Below are 6575 nucleotides of genomic sequence, written 5' to 3'. Positions count from 1 at the left end.
GAGCCTGTGCCCCGCAACGGGAGAGGCCACAACAGTGAGAGGCCCGCGTACCAAAAAAAAAAAAAAAGCTCTAGGAGAGGGTCCGTTCTTAACCCTTCCAGCTCTGGTGGCCGACAGTCCTCGGCATCTGGGCTTACACCTACATCCCTCCAATCTCTGTCCACCTTCACAAGGCCTCCTCCTCTCTGTGTCTTCACGTGTCTTTATATAAGGTCACCAGTGATTGGATCTAGGGCCCACCCTCACTGGATTTAGTGTCCCCCGAAAGGCATGTCCATAGTCCTAACCCCTGGTACTTGGGGATGTGACCTTATCTGCAAACAGGGTCTTTGAAGATGTGATCAAGTTACAAAATCCAATGACTGGTGTCCTTAAAGAGGCAGAAGAGGGAAGTTTGAGATGCAGAGACACTGGATTTTCCAGCGGCCACGTGAGGACAGAGGCAGACATTGGAGAGATGCAGCTACAAGCCAAGGAACACCAGGAGCCCCCAGGAGCTGGAAGAGGCAGGAAAGGTGTGAAGATTAATTTTATTTGTCACCTTGACTGGGCCCAGCAATTTGGTCAACCATTATTCTAAGTGTTTCTCTGAGGGTGTTTTGGATGAAATTAATATGTAGATTGGTGGGGGCTTCCCTGGTGGCACAGTCGTTAAGAACCCGCCTGCCGATGCAGCGGACACGGGTTCGAGCCCTGGTCCGGGAAGATCCCACGTGTCGCGGAGCAACTAAGCCCGTGCGCCACAGCTACTGAGCCTGCGCTCTAGAGCCTGCAAGCCACAGCCACTGAAGCCTGCATGCCTAGAGCCTGTGCTCCGCAACAAGAGGAGCCGCTGCAATGAGAAACCTGCGCACTGCAACGAAGAGTAGCCCCCTTTCACCGCAACTAGAGAAAGCCCGCGCACAGCAACGAAGGCCCAACCCAGCCAAAAATAAATTTAAAAAATATATATGTAGATTGGTGGACTGAGTAAGCAGATTGCCCTCCATAATGTGGGTGGGCCTCGTCCAATCAGTTGAAGCCCTAAATAGAACAAAAAGGCCAACCCTCCACTGAGTAAGAGAGAATTCTTCCTACCTGATGGCCTTTGAACTGGGACAACAGTTTTCTCTTGCCTTTGGAACCTGAAGCATCAGTTCTTCCTGGGTCTAAAGCATGTTGGCTTTTGGACTGGGACCACATGACAGCTCTCCTGGGTGTCCAGGGTGCCAATCATAGGACCTGTCAGCCTCCACAGTCACGTGAGCAATTCGTTGGAATAAATCTCTTTCTGTACCTGGAGCCATCCTGTTGGTTGTTTCTCTGGAGAAACCTGACCAGTACAGAAGGCTCTACTCTGGAGCATTTGGAGGGAGCTCAGACCTGCTGACACCTGGACTTCAGACTTCTGGCCCCCAGAACTGTGAGGGAATCCATTCTTATTGTTTTAAACCACACGATTTATGGTAATTTGTTACAGCAGCTCTCAAAAACCCAAACCAAACCAAACTCGAAAGAGAGGCAATACTCGGCTATTTAGGAAACTTGTCCCTAGAATCCTCTTGTTCTGAAATGCACAATTACCCATGCGCACACATGATTCTGAGGGTGGAGGACGCTTTAATTTCACAGCTTCCCCCAGAAGAAGAGCCAGACTGCTGTCCTCCCCAGCCCTCAGAGGAGATGTTACCAGGAGAGAAGCCAGGTTTACCTCTGAGGACCCGACGGGGAGGAGGATGGAGGGGACCAAGGACTTTGGGTTTCTGTAGTGCTGGCGTTTATAACAAACTTAAAGTTAACACGAGAAGAGCTGTAACTGTAGCTTTTAGACGAACAGTTCCCCTCTCTGGGCCTCTGTCTCCTCTTCCTTCTAAGAGAGAGCATTTGACTAAGAAGACCTCCCAGGCTGCCAAGCGCGGTCCCTAGGCTGTCCTCCTTGGAGGCCGCGTGTCCCGCCAGGGCCCTGCTGGTGTGGAACTGAAGGGAGAGCAACAGCTTGGAGCGCTGGTGAGAAAGGCCTCATCCTCATCTACCTCCCCGAAAACCCCTGAAAGATGTCAAGTTAAGGGGCCTCCACCCAGAAAAGGGTCGTCCACCGTATTCCATATCTTGGGGCCTGATGGCGGGGGAGTGCGGGGCAGAAAGAGGAAACCCGGCCTCCCGTCCCCCCCTCACCGGACGCCAACATTTCACGGGGACACGTCTGGGCCCAGCGTGGCCTTGCCGGCCTCCTATGCCTGCCCAGCTGCGGCGCCGGGGGCCTGCAGCCAGTGACCCGGCCTCCCCGAGTCCCACTTCTTCCCGAGCAGTGACGACAGCAGAGGTAACAAAAGCCCACCGCACTGCGCAACAGGGGCTCTCCCTGGACCAAGCCCTAGTCAGGCGCCTCTGAGCACGTTTTCAACGAGGCCTCATCCTTGGGCACGCCCTCAAGAGCCCAATTTCAGCAAGAAGCCTGCTGAGTCGGTTTAGCCAGAATCGCCCACCTTTGATTTCTGACCACCCGAGCTCCTCATCCCCCCCCTCCCTGGTGATGTCTGACCCCCTGGGCTGCCTTCAGCAAGAATCCTGTTGGGTCTGGTTAGCCAGAGTCTCCCTCATCCATCCCTGATGCTTCCTCCTATGACTGTTTCCATCCAGTGACCCCCACCTGCTCCTCGGCTGTAATACCCCGCTTGCTGACGCTGTATTCAGAGTTGAGCGCTCTCCCCTCCTGCAAATCCCACTGCAGGGGCCCCACACCCATCGCGACACGACGGCCCTGAGTCGGCCTCACCACCTTCAGCACGTGTGAGGAATCACGTTTTCTTTAACACCCGTGGTTCACTCAGGTGGGAAGGAAGGGAAACAGCGTCCGGAGCCCCCGGCACCACGCCTGCCGCGGGACAGAGGCCACAGCGTCTCTTCTCCGCTTTCTAGGGAAATGTGACTTTTGAGAGGGAGATGTCCATGCTCCTTACACCCAAGCAGGTGCTGGGGGCCTCTCAGGAGACCTCCGAGAGGACCGAGATGAGCCCAGCTGGCCCAGGAGTCTGTATTCACATCAGGCCGGTGGGGGCCAGCTTCCCCTCCTGCGGACGTCTGGCAGGAGCCTCCTCCCGGCAGCCCAGCCCCGAGGAGGGCAGCAGAGCCCAGGCAGAGGGCGGCCAGCCTCCAGAGAGGCCAGGGCCAAGAAGCTCAAGGGGCAGGGCGATGTGGACGTGGCGGGGTGAGGGACGGGACGGGACATTCCACTGGCCAGAGGAGGAAAGGACAGCTCCCCGGGCTGTGCTCGGGGCCTCCAGGCTGGCACCCCCAGGACACTGGGCATTTTTGATTGTCAGTACTGGGGGGGATGGGCAGTGCCGTGGCATCTCGGGGTGGAGATCGGGGTGCTGTTCGACAGCGCACGGTGCACAGGACGCGCGCCCGTCCCCCAGATGCATCCAGGCCCAAATGTTCGTGTGGTGGGCGGGAACCCCTGTGGCAAAGGCCGCAGCCCCCGAACCCCTGCCACCGCCTGGTTCTCTTCATTCAGGCAATGGTGACACGGAGGACAGCTAACCGGCGTCAGAGCGCCCCGCCCAACACACAGCGAAGCAAAGGCGCGTGCCTGCCCTGCAGAGGCAGCAGCAAGGCCGCGCGGCCCCTCTCTCTGCAGCCACGGGGCCCCCACGTCCAGAAAGCCCCACTGCGCCCAGGATCTGAGCCTCGCCCAGAGTCCCCAGCGCTGCTGAAGCGGGCGTCCCTGTCCCTCTTGAGGACATCGCCCCTCCCCACCACCCCATCTCTGACGGTGTGCCTGGGGGGGGGGGGCGCACACACGGTCGCTCTGCCTTCCCCTTCTCCCTTCTATGCCCACAGCGTTTGTAAGGGCTCCAGGAGGACGCAGGGTCCCTCCGTGGTCCCCCTCTTGCAGAACTCCAGCCCGGCCCCTCCAACTCCCCGTCGAGCAGAGGGCCGGCAGCGCCACGCCCCGCCTGTGCTTTCCGTGTGCGCGCGACCGCGGCGGCAGCCGGTTCACTCGCACGTCCCCGGGGAACTGCCGCTCTGGGGAAGGAAGCCACGCAATCCCGGAGCCTCTTGCATCAGCCGGCAGCCGGCCTCTGCGCGAGGGGGAGGGGACGAAGAGGCCGCCGCCGGAGGCTTAAGCTGGCTCCCGGGTTCAGTGATGCGAGGAGATGAACGTGTCTGCCCGGGCCGGCCCTCGTGTAAATGGAGACCGGCCACCGTAATGGGGCCAGCGCTCCTTGGAGCTGCTCTGACAGGCGCCCGCCCTTACCCGTCTCTGAATCACTGCTCCACACCGAGGGGCAGGGCTGCAGAGCCAAGTGGGGGATCTGCACGTTGGTCTGATGCAGCGAGGCTCTGGAGGGAGTCACGGTGCTAGAGCACGGATATGCAAACCAGGACACGCGCACCCCGCACGGTGGCAAAGAGGCTTCACCTGGGCCAGCTCTAATCAGCTGGCCCCGTCTCAATCCCTGAGCGGCATCTGCGGGGTGCTTGGCAGTGCCTGGAGGTATTTTTGGTTGTCGCAGCGGGGGCGGCGGGGGGCGGGCTGGTGCTCCCGGCACCTCGTGGGGCCAGCGCAGGGGTGCTGCTCAGGGTCCTACACTGAATGCATAGGTCACCCTCCTCCCCGCTCCAGCCGCAGAGTGATTCAGCCCCGAATGTCGATAGCCAAGACTGGTAAACCCTGGCTCCAAGAGAAAGAGAGCTGCAATCCACTGCTTATGTCTGTCACTGGCACAGAAAAGGGAGGTGGTGATGCCCCCACCGTTTAGTCTCCATCCCAGTCTCACCTGGCAAATGATCCTGGGTGGAAAGGCAATCAATACATTCCACCTTCCCCCGTTTCTCTCTGGGGCCTTTACACCTATGGCCCCTTTGCACCGCCAGCTGCAGGCAGGCCCCAGGGAGAAGAGGTGTTTGGACCAGGGCACATGTCACCCTATTCCAGGGGTCCTGTGATGTGGTGGCCTTATGTGGGTTACTGCTTTCTCAGGGATGGTTTTTATATGGTCCAGGAGTTGAAATCTCACATGTCTCCAGGGGCCAGACCTGGAAGAGAAATGAGTTGAGTGGGCAGGTAGAGGGGATGGTTAGATAGCAGGGCAGCTGCTGGGTGCTCCAGCCACTTCAGCGTCTGGGGACGGACAGCCTGACATCGCTAGATCCTTGGGGTTTTTTGTTTTGAGACAAAAAAATTAGAAATTTGGTTATTTTTTAAAGCGAAGTTTCCCGATTTTTGAATATTAACGCATATTATTTGAAAATAGTGTGCGTGGCGGGGGAAGGCGTCTGTGGGTCCCCATCAGCTGCCCCTGTGCTGGTCAGGCAGGTCCCAGCGCCCTAAGTGACCGTGACTGCACCTGCTCAGATGACAGCAGTCCCCACGTGGTCCAGGCCAACAGGCTGTGACGGATTGTATCACCACCTGCTGGAGGATGCTCACTCCGGGTCTCGGGGCTGAGAGCACGGTGTGCATGTGAGGAGACGGTGGGAGACGGTGAGACCCAGGGGCCAGTCCATGGTCGGGCTTGTGGATCCTGGCCCCAGACCAGCACCTCCCAACTGGATCCCCACAGCACCCTCCAGGGACCCCTTATACTAAGGACGTCTGGGCTGCACCCAAGATCTGCCGAGCCAGAATCTGTTTTTCAGAAGGCTTTTTAGTAATGTTCGGTATCTTTATGTGGAGTTGGGTTACTCAGTGTATGTGTTTGTCCCAACCCATCCTGTGATGCACGGAAGACGGTGTACTTTGTGATGTGTAATTTTACAAAAAGAAGGAACAGGGAATTCCCTGGTGGTCCAGTGGTTAGGACTCTGCGCTTTCACTACCAAGGGTGAGGGGATCAGCAAGCCTCATGGGGCGGCCCAAAAATACATAAATAAAAAGAAGGAACAGAAAGAAGAGGAGAGGGAGTGTCGAGGAAGAAGAAATGTTCCTCTACCCTGTGAAAACGAGCAGGGCCCTGTGGGGCCCTCTGGGTACAAAAGCCCCTCTGTGTCCCCCGTTTCTTATTTGTAAAAAAGGCTTTAGTCTCCTGGGCCTTCCCTCAGTTCCAGAGAGGGGACTCAAACAGTTACTAATTAGGGAAGTGGGGGGACACAGGAACAAAGGAAAAGCAGTTAAGCAAGAAAAGTAATGAAAGCCTAAACAATAAACAGAACCCTAGCTCCTCCTCAAGGGATGTACATAATAATATGACACATATCTTCAACTTCTGCAGAAACTAAGAACCCCTGCCCAGGTGGAGGATGGGGACTACATGCTGAGAACCCCCAGCCCTGTTGGAGCCAGAAGGCCAATGACTGAGATTCCTGGGACACCACCCTGTTACCTCACCACCAACCCATCAGAGGCAAGTCCACAAGATGCAACCCTCACCCCAAATGTTGCCTTTAAAAACCCTTCCCTGAACGCCATCAGGCGTTTGGGTCTTTTGAGCACGAGCTGCCCGTACTCCTTGCTTGATACTCTGCAAATAAACACTGTACTTTCCACCTGAAACTAACACAATATGGTAAGTCAAACTATATTTCAATAAAAATTATGAATTATGAATTATTGCTGAGCCTGCAGAGACAACGGGACACAGAGTGGACTG

This window comes from Physeter macrocephalus, chromosome 17, assembly GCF_002837175.3.
Source record: "Physeter macrocephalus isolate SW-GA chromosome 17, ASM283717v5, whole genome shotgun sequence".
NCBI lineage: Eukaryota > Metazoa > Chordata > Mammalia > Artiodactyla > Physeteridae > Physeter > Physeter macrocephalus.
Note: the sequence above shows the minus strand (reverse complement) of the source record.